Source organism: Sus scrofa, chromosome 3, assembly GCF_054392235.1.
Source record: "Sus scrofa isolate SSC_HxYL_T2T_F1_AM1 chromosome 3, Sscrofa_HxYL_maternal_Yorkshire_Landrace_v2.0, whole genome shotgun sequence".
Taxonomy (NCBI): Eukaryota; Metazoa; Chordata; class Mammalia; order Artiodactyla; family Suidae; genus Sus; species Sus scrofa.
In genome coordinates, this window is record NC_139385.1 from 85,664,772 (window position 1) to 85,674,747 (window position 9,976).

A 9,976-nucleotide genomic window follows, 5' to 3' on the forward strand; every position below is an offset into this window, starting at 1 on the left:
TGTTACAGCTAATTCTTAGGTATCCAATCAAGTTTTGCCAGCTGTCCTCTCAAGGTCCTTTATAGAAAAAGGAGTCAGTTCAGAATCATGGGTTGCATTTAGTAGTCATGTCTCTTTAGTTCCCTGCCGTTTGGAAAGGTTCCTCAGTCTTTCCTTCACTTTAATGACCTTGATGCGTCTGAAGGTTACAGGCCAGTTGTTTTGCAGAGCACCCCTCAATTTACCTTTATTTGGTGTTTTCCTCATGGTCAGGCTCAGGTTATCCATCACTGGCAGGAGTACCACTGAAGTGATGCTGTATTCTTCTCCTTGCATCCCATCAGGGGTACTTGGTTTTGTTTTGTTCTGTTACTAATGATGCCCACTTTGAGCCCTTGATCAAAGTGGCTTCTGACAAGCTGTTTCATTGTAGACAGTCACTCCTTTTTCTTTTATACTTCATAAAGCTTTTGTTGAGGGATACTTGGGAACTCTGTAACTGTTCCATTTCTCATCGAATGTTCAATTTCTTCACTTATTTATTTGTATCTATGGATGTCTTGTCTTCTATTTTATTCAGTGGATCAGAATCCATTACCATGATTATTTATTTGATGCTCAAATTGTCCTCAATGTGGCCAGAGGGAGGGCTTTACACTGGCTTCTTTCCTTTGGGGTTCTCCCATCATTCCTTGTGTTCTTCTTTATTGTCTTTTGAGCACAACAGGTATTCTAGGCCCATCTTGAATCAGTCATTTCTAAAAGGATTGCTTTTACTTGGGGATGGTGTTCAGAAGCCAAGATCTGGGCTCTAGGTGTGCTCATCGCTATTGCAGCATCTCTGCCCTTAGGCCTTCTCAGTGGTAGAGCGAGGGAGGATATGTATGTCCATTTACATATTTAGAAATATTCATATATATTTCTAAATTATATATAGACGCATCACATTTTCTATCTAGACATATTGATAATTTATCATTCGTATCCATCACATATCATTCATTTCTAAATCTATTGAGAACCACTGTTTACACCAATACCTTCAATTTAAATTGCACACCACAGGGTTCATTTCAGTTTCTCATTTCCCATATCCTTTTCCTGACAGTGAGGGACCTGGATCCCATTATCCTTAATATATTAACTTATTTGATCCATCATCAGGCAGTGACCGATTCTTCTGGAGTCACCAGCACCCCTTCCCTGTGTGGGGGGCCTTCCTCCCCACACTCAGGTTCTGCTGCCCCCTCCCCACCATGTGGACACCCTTCTCACCCCACTCAGACCCAGACTCCCTGCTCTGAGCTCCCATGCCTCCCAACTCCATCCTTTCAGCCTGGACACGCACTTTGCTCTCTGCCTCCACCCCCCCATGAGTTTGGGAAGAAATTGTTTAGGAAGGGAAAGAATAAGGTTAGAAATAGCACATCTGTTTAGTTGTTTGCAAGATAAAAGAGAAGTGAGCTCTTTTACTGTAGCATCATATTTTTTTAATGTTCTTAACGGTGAGTATTTGAGCCAGTTTAGGGTTGAAGGGAATAAATCTGGGAATGATATTCTGAAAGATTTACACCAAGAGGTCTTCCTGGATAGCTAATCTTTGTTCAAAGACAGCCTCAGCGAGCCACGATCTAACCCAGAAATGACAGAAGCAACTTGTGAATAAAGATCCTGTGAACTTCTTTTTTTTTTTTTTTCTGATTTGTCCTAGAGATTCCCAGGGGAGGAGGCTGTGGGGAGTGTGCTGACCGGGAAGTCAGCAGTGGGCGCTGATATGGCAGCCCAACCCATTCAAGGAGGCCACATGACAGATGCTAACTAAATCCGCTGAGCCTTGGTCTTCTTAGAGTAAAACCTGCTCATCCCTAGGTCCTCTCGCAGTCAGACAGTGCAGAGTCCCCACAGCACTCTGCACATTTATCATATCATCCGTGTGCCTTCCTTGAGGGCAAGGACTAGTCTCACTCTTCATCTCACTGTGCCCAGGCCGGGTCTGGCAACTACAGGCGTTCAGCTGGCCTTTGTGGGTGCATGAGCACAGGACCAATGGCCCCAGGCTGGCCGCTCTCCCTCTTGAAAAGCATCCTCTCTGAGCACAGCTCCCTCCCAGACGGCAGTGTGAGAGACATCAGGCTCATTAGGCCTGCTGGTCCTCTGCAAAGGCTGCCTTCCACCCCGTCTCTCATAAAAAGCCCCGATTCCCTGATAAGGGGAGGAAGTGACTGCCGTAGGAATTTGATCTGTGATAACCCGTTCCGTCACTCTCGGTGGACTGTGGTGTGCGGCCGCTGGTCTCATGAGGCAGCAGCAGCCGCAGCCTCTAAAAGAATGTGTGTCCAATATTTGGTGCTGAAAGGCTGGAAGGAGAAGCAGAGCCCAGTACTTGTCGGGTGGATGATTCCCGGGATGGAAAGGGCGTGATCCTCAAGCGGGCAGCATGTGCGGGATGAGGTCATGGGGAAGGAGGTAGAGAGAAACAGGAGGTCTTGCTTTCCAGGGTATACTTTTTTGAAGAAATAGAAAATCAATCTCTTTTTTTACATTTCGTATCTGTTTCCCTTCAAGCTTTCAACCTGGCCCCACTAAAACTGCATTTTAAATACGCTCAAAGTCAGCAGTGTCTCTTGTTCTCAATCATGAACTTTACGACGAGCGCCATCCCTTTGGAAATAATCTTAGTCTGTAAAACAGCAGGCAAAGATTTTTTAGTTTAGCAGTGGGGGATGGGGATGCAGGAGCAAATTTTCCGAAGAGCCATTCTTGGGGGAGGAAGGGAGAACCCATGCTACTCAAAAATACCCTGACATATATCCATCTATTCATCAGGGTGATTTGTTACTGGAAAGAGCCCTGGATTCAGTGACTGAAGATCTGGGCATCCATCTTAGCTTCGCCACCTATGGTTTCTGTCCAATAGAGGAAAACTCTCCTGAGCTCCAGATTTCTCCATCTGTGTAATAAATATTCTAGTATTGATTGGGCAGCTCTGATATGAAAGTGCTCTGTAAAAAGCAAACGGTTACAAATACGGAGAGAGTATTGGGGTTGGTAACTTCTTTTAAAACATCTCTGTTCCCAGGAGGAGTTATCTATGGCCATTGACATCTTAGTGTTAATTGCATTAGCAGATAGTATTCTCCTCATTCTTAACTATAATTATTTGTGGAAAAAGAATTTTGGTTCAGATCAAGTTCCTGCTCTTGCTCTCAAGTTGATGGGGGAAGGGGTTGTAGAGCTGGGCATTGCAGAGAAGGTATTGCAGAGAGGGGATTGGCTGTGGTTGCCAGTGAGAAATGTGGACATGCTCTGGACTCACAGAGAGTTGGGTTCAAGTCTCAGTTCTATTAGAGACTCAGTCACCTGGGAAAAGTCATCAAACATCTTTAGGTCTGAGATTTCACATCTACCATATAATGATGTAGGGCTTCATTAGGTGATCTTTGGGCACTAATATTATTGGATTCTGTAGTTAAAGTTGAAAGCAAAACACACTCTAGAGAACAACAGACTGTTTGGTATACGATATGCCATTACTTTGAATTATATCTAGGAATATTGCCTATGAAGTGGTAATGCAGCCCCAAATTAAGGATGGATAATGACTCTCATTTGTAGATTGTCCAGCACAAAGCACCAAGCTGGCACACAGCAAGTATTTACGTATTACAGAGACATCTTTATACAATGTAAACCAACATTTTACTGCAAGGAAAAAGTCAGCTTTCTGCTTGTACCACTGATGGTTTTATGAGTTCATCTAATCTTTTATTAAAGATTCTCTGTGTTCATTTTTGGTTTTTTAGATACAAAGAAGTGTTTAAATATTTAAAAAGAAACGCTCTAAATATTTAATAATGACCGGTTGGATAAGCAAATGTAGGTCTGCACAAATGAATGGAGTATTATGGAGCCATGTAATAAAGACCAATGGACATAGGCGTCAAAAGATATTCAAGTTAGATTACATTTAATAAAGGTAGGTTACTACAAAGCTCTCATAGCATAGCAAAAAAGTCCAAAAGACTTACACACCAAAATGCTTACAGAATTTATGTATCTTCATGGTGGTAGGATTAAAGATGTGGTAAATAAAGTTTTTCCTTTTTTCTTTTTTCTTCTTTTGTTCTTTTAAAAAGCTTAAATGAGACATAATTCACATACCATGTAGCTCACTCATTTAAAGTGTACAATTTGATGACTTTCAGTATATTCACAGGGCTGTGCGACCACATTACCACAGTCAATTTTAGAACTTATCTGACACCACAAAAAGAAATCTTGCACCCTTTAGCCATCACCCCTGAGTCCCACCCACCCTGCCACCCATACCCTGCAACCACTAATTTACTTTTTGTCTCTATAGATTGACAAACATCCTCTGAATCGATATTTAAAATTTATAATTATATGTCTTAGGTCGGCTTTTCAATAGAACTCACCCGAGATACATCCAATGATCATGCATCAAGACAACCATCGCTGAACTGTTTCCTCTGGACCAAAACTGGTGATCAAAGCTGTGTTTGTAATTAGGGGTGGTTTTTTGATCTGATAGTATTGGGTGGGTTAGTGTGTTGGTTGAGGTGTGAAGATCCCAAGCTTCCTTTGACTTCTCACGGTGCTCTCATGCGTGGCTAGAGAGAGAGAGAGCATGAGCAAGCTCTATAACTTTTAGCATTTTTTATTCCTGATCTGGGATCTCTTCACTTTTTAGAGAAAGGCAGAGATATGACTGAAATCCTCACCCTTAACACCCATTTCCAGACTATGGTTTGCCCAGCCTTATTTTTCATCAAGAATCTCTGGTTTAAAGTGAAATGGTTCCTATATATGTAGACCAAGTTCCCAAACTCAACCAGGTCAACTCGAGTCACACATATTTGCTATTCAAGTTTTTAAAATGATATGTCGACTTGATCTTAGGTGTCAGAAATGGAATTGTAGGACTAAAGGATTTAAGATGATTTTTATTTATTTTTATTATTTTTTAGCTGTGCCCATGGCACGCGGAAGCTCTCAGGCCAGGGATCAAACCTGTGCCACAGCAGTGACTTGAGTTGCTGCAGTGACCATACCAAATCCTTAACCTGCTGAGCCACAAGGAACTCCTACAGGGTGATTTTTAAAATTTAGTTTCCTGGGAGTTTCTGTTGTGGCTCAGTGGGTTATGAACCCAACTAGTATACATGAGAATGCAGGTTTGATCCCTGGTCTCGCTCACTGGATTAAAGATCCAGTGGCAGTGGCTGTGGCTTAGGCTGAGAGCTGCAGCTCCAGTTTGACCCCTAGCCTGGGAACTTCCGTATGCCACAGGTGTAGCCCTAAAAAAGCAAAACACACAAACAAAAAAACATAGTTTCCTATTTCCTAAAGTTCAGATACTTTGTATATTAATTACTCTAATATTTATTAATCATCTCCTGTAGAGATCCCTGAGTTAAATGCTCAATTATACAAAGAAGTATAATCTAATTGAACTAAGCTTAAAATTTATAAGCTGAGACTTTCAGTCTTTGGATATCATAATCCTTTCCTTATTTATACTCTTTTTTTTCCCACTGTACAGCAAGGGGGTCAGGTTATCCTTAGATGTATACATTGCAGTTACAGTTTTTTCCCCCACCCTTTCTTCTGTTGCGACATGAGTATCTAGACATAGTTCTCAATGCTATTCAGCAGGATCTCCTTGTAAATCTATTCTAGGTTGTGTCTGATAAGCCCAAGCTCCCGATCCCTCCCACTCCCTCCCCCTCCCATCAGGCAACCACAAGTCTCTTCTCCAAGTCCATGATTTTCTTTTCTGAGGAGATGTTCATTTGTGCTGGATATTAGATTCCAGTTATAAGTGATATCATATGGTCTTTGTCTTTGTCTTTCTGGCTCATTTCACTCAGTATGAGATTCTCTAGTTCCATCCATGTTGCTGCAAATGGCATGATGTCATCCTTTTTTTATGGCTGAGTAGTATTCCATTGTGTATATATACCACATCTTCCGAATCCAATCATCTGTTGATGGACATTTGGGTTGTTTCCACGTCCTGGCTATTGTGAATAGTGCTGCAATGAACATGCGGGTGCATGTGTCTCTTTTAAGTAGAGCTTTGTCCGGATAGATGCCCAAGAGTGGGATTGCGGGGTCATATGGAAGTTCTATGTATAGATTTCTAAGGTATCTCCAAACTGTTCTCCATAGTGGCTGTACCAGTTTACATTCCCACCAGCAGTGCAGGAGGGTTCCCTTTTCTCCACAGCCCCTCCAGCACTTGTTATTTGTGGATTTATTAATGATGGCCATTCTGACTGGTGTGAGGTGGTATCTCATGGTAGTTTTGATTTGCATTTCTCTTCTAATCAGCGATGTTGAGCATTTTTTCATGTGTTTGTTGGCCATCTGTATATCTTCTTTGGAGAAATGTCTATTCAGGTCTTTTGCCCATTTTTCCATTGATTGATTGGTTTTTTTGCTGTTGAGTTGTATAAGTTGCTTATATATTCTAGAGATTAAGCCCTTGTCAGTTGCATCATTTGAAACTATTTTCTCCCATTCTGTAAGTTGTCTTTTTGTTTTCTTTTGGGTTTCCTTTGCTGTGCAAAAGCTTTTCAGTTTGATGAGGTCCCATGGGTTTATTTTTGCTCTAATTTCTATTGCTTTGGGAGACTGCCCTGAGAAAATATTCATGGTGTTGATGTCAGAGAGTGTTTTGCCTATGTTCTCTTCTAGGAGTTTGATGGTGTCCTGTCGTATATTTAAGTCTTTCAGCCATTTTGAGTTTATTTTTGTGCATGGTGTGAGGGTGTGTTCTAGTTTCATTGCTTTGCATGCAGCTGTCCAGGTTTCCCAGCAATGCTTGCTGAATAGACTTTCCTTTTCCCATTTTATGTTCTTGCCTCCTTTGTCAAAGATTAATTGACCATAGGTGTCAGGCTTTATTTCCGGATTCTCTCTTATTTATACTCTTTTAAGGAGATCAGTCTTATGGCAACCAACAAAAAGCCCATCTAGAAAATGTAACATATGTGAAATTGAATCATATGAAACCACCGGATTCTACCATTTTGATGTACAAAAATGGCAATTGCAAATGGCTCGATCTAATAGAAAGAGAAAAATTTGCACTAAATAATGATAGTGAGTGCTTATAATTGAGCAGTAATGGGCTTAAAATATTGTATAGGCTTTGTTTCATTTAGTCTCACAACATCCCCATGAGCTTGGTAGTATTTTGATGTCCATTTTATTTTGTTTTTATTTCTTTTCTATTGAAATATAGTTGGTGTACAACATTGTATTAGTTTTAGATGTATAACCTAATGATTCAATATTTTTATAGGTTATATACTCCATTTAAAGTTATTGTAAAATATTGGCGATATGCCCTGCTCTGTACAATACATCCTTGCATAATATTTATTTTATACATAATATTTTATAAATGAGAAGAGAATCTCAGAAAGATTCAAAGATTAGTTTAAGTTCATACTGTCAAAAGTGGTCATATTGTATGATACAGAAAAGTGTCTGTGTAACACAAAATGACTATCTTCTGAATATTGTATTGCAGAAAACATCAAAGAAATTGTAGAGAAAGTAATAGCTAAGGAGAAGTTCTTATCCGCGTGTCTAGCATAAGTGGGTGTTTAATAAAGTTAGAGGACAGCAAAGGGAACGATTAATGCTAATAAAAATGTCAAAGCATGAAATCCTTTTCATATCTTTCTTTTATATTCCAAAGAATACAGAACTATGTCCTCTCCTGCTGTAACATCTCCCCTTGGGCCCCGTCTCCATCTGATTTTGTTTCCAGAAATTCAGCGAAAATGACGGCCCCACTCGATTCCCCTTGAGTCTGTAATCTCTGACTACAACCAAGACTCTTCAAACTATTGGAGGAAAATGTAATTTCCATATTATGTTCTTCTCTTTCCAGTGGGCTCCAAACAGATCCGGTATCCAACTAGAAACTAGTTGAGCAGTGAGCTGTAGACTCAGGAAAATTGAATAGCAATCCAAACATCAGAAGAGATATATGAACTATGAACGATCCCTGGCGAATCCATTCCAGGGAGAATTCTGTTGCATCTATGAATCGGGCCGTCTCTGGGCAGAGGCAGAGTCTGCCTGGTAGGACACCTCTGAGTTTACTAACAACAATCACCAACTGATAAAACACCAATGTGTGAACCACTTGACTCCATCTTATGATGAATACTCTTTCCCAAAGTTCTGTCATTGGAATCCACCACTCTATAAGCTTTGTTTGCAAAATGCGTGCTGGCAACCACTTCTGCAGCTATTTCAGAATCCTGACCTCTATCCATGCTTTGGGGGCCATGGAATGATACAAGTCGTTCTCATCAGGCATTGGTACCAAAGGGCAATGCTAAGTTCTTCCAAAGCATTCTGGGAAGAGCATCCCATAGATGCCCATAAATGCTATCAGGCACTGCCTGGCGTGTGAGGGGAAGGTCCAGTGAGAGGAGAGGCATACGAGGAGCATGACAGGGGTGAGCGCGTGCAGGATAACTAAAATTAGTTTCCAATCTGAGCTCCTCATTTCTACCGTCTTTGGAGTGGCTGTCATTTCCACATTTCTCCCCATACATGGTCCATTCTGAGATGGCCCCTCGTCAGAGGTCTAAATGTCCATTGCACTGAAAAGGCTACTGAAATTCTAATGATGACTAAATGTGTTAACATTTCAGACATACTCTGGAACCTCCTCACTCCACCAGAAAAGCAGCTGGAGGGAACCATGCTTATGCATTGATGAACAGCCTTGTTTTCTGGCCTGATAAGGAAATGTCTCAGATATATAGGAGCATACTTAGAAGCTGATACTCATCCTGTGGCTAGATTTCCATCTTGACCCAGCATTCTCTGGACCTCCCAGGGTTGCATGCAAGCAACCTCATTCCTCAAGGAGGTCAGAGACTGGACTGTTAAGAGGCAAATGGAAAAACTCTCTCACAGCACTGAGCCCTTCAGACCAGCGACTGCAGAAGCCCAAGGGAAAGGCAAAGACTTCTCCCCACTTCCTCCTCTGAGTAGAATTCACCTTCTAGGTGAGGCCTTATGAAGTCCCATGCTACTATTCCTGTCTGTTATTTTCTCTTGACCAATGAAGTATTACTGCTTGAAGAAAACATCAACCTACTAACCTTAGCTGGATTTACTGAGTTTTATCTGAACTGATAAAATAAAAATGAAGAAATGTAACCTAGATTTCATAACCATATCCAGAAGTAGGATTCCCCACTGCTATAAGGGGCAGGGGCAAGCCTTAAAGATCAGGTTATAAAGCAATAAAATATGTGGTCACCTTGGACAGGTCATAAATATGTACCTTAGGACAGCTGAAACCTGACCACTCATGCTATCCAAATGTGTGTTCATGATCGGTTTTCTAGTGCAAGGCTGATGTTGCCGATGTTTTAAAAGTGAGGATGATGAGGTCTGGAAGATGGGATAAATGACTCAAAAAAAGGCTCAAGGGAGTTTCTGGCGTGGCTCAGTGGTTAGCGAACCCAACTAGCATCCATGAGGACTTGGGTTCAATCCCTGGCCTTGCTCAGTAGGTTAAGGATCTGGTGTTTTTAAGAGCTATGGTGTAGGTCACAGATGCAGCTCAGATCCTGCGTTTCTGTGGCTTTGGTGTAGGCCGGCAGCTACAGTTCTGATTGGACCCCTAGCCATATGCCGCAAGTGTGGCCCTAAAAGACAAAAAGACAAAAGAAATAAAAAAAGTTTCAAGTGATGACACTAATGTTGAAGATTCCTGTACAAGGTTTGAATGCAATCTTTTATAAAAACGTGAAAACGCAGATTTCCCTGGTGGCTCAGTGGGTTAAGGATCCCTGCTGTCACTGCTATGATGTGGGTTTGATACCTGGCCCAGGAATTTCTGCATGCCACAGGCTTGGCCCAAAAAATGTGAAAATGTAAACAATTTTAAATATTTGATTTTATATAAAGCTATTCTAAAAATATGTATTAC

At 41.2% G+C, this 9,976-nt stretch overlaps 1 long non-coding RNA gene across 1 annotated transcript; it reads right to left on the minus strand.

The window, feature by feature from the left end:
• Nucleotides 1–1,446: 1,446 nt before the first annotated feature.
• LOC146404745 (uncharacterized) lies at nt 1,447–4,499 on the minus strand. Its single transcript, XR_014842607.1, has 2 exons — nt 4,419–4,499; nt 1,447–2,659 (listed from the first exon to the last, which is right to left on the minus strand). It is a non-coding gene; the product is annotated as an uncharacterized LOC146404745 (long non-coding RNA).
• Between the last annotated feature and the right edge of the window lie 5,477 nt (nt 4,500–9,976).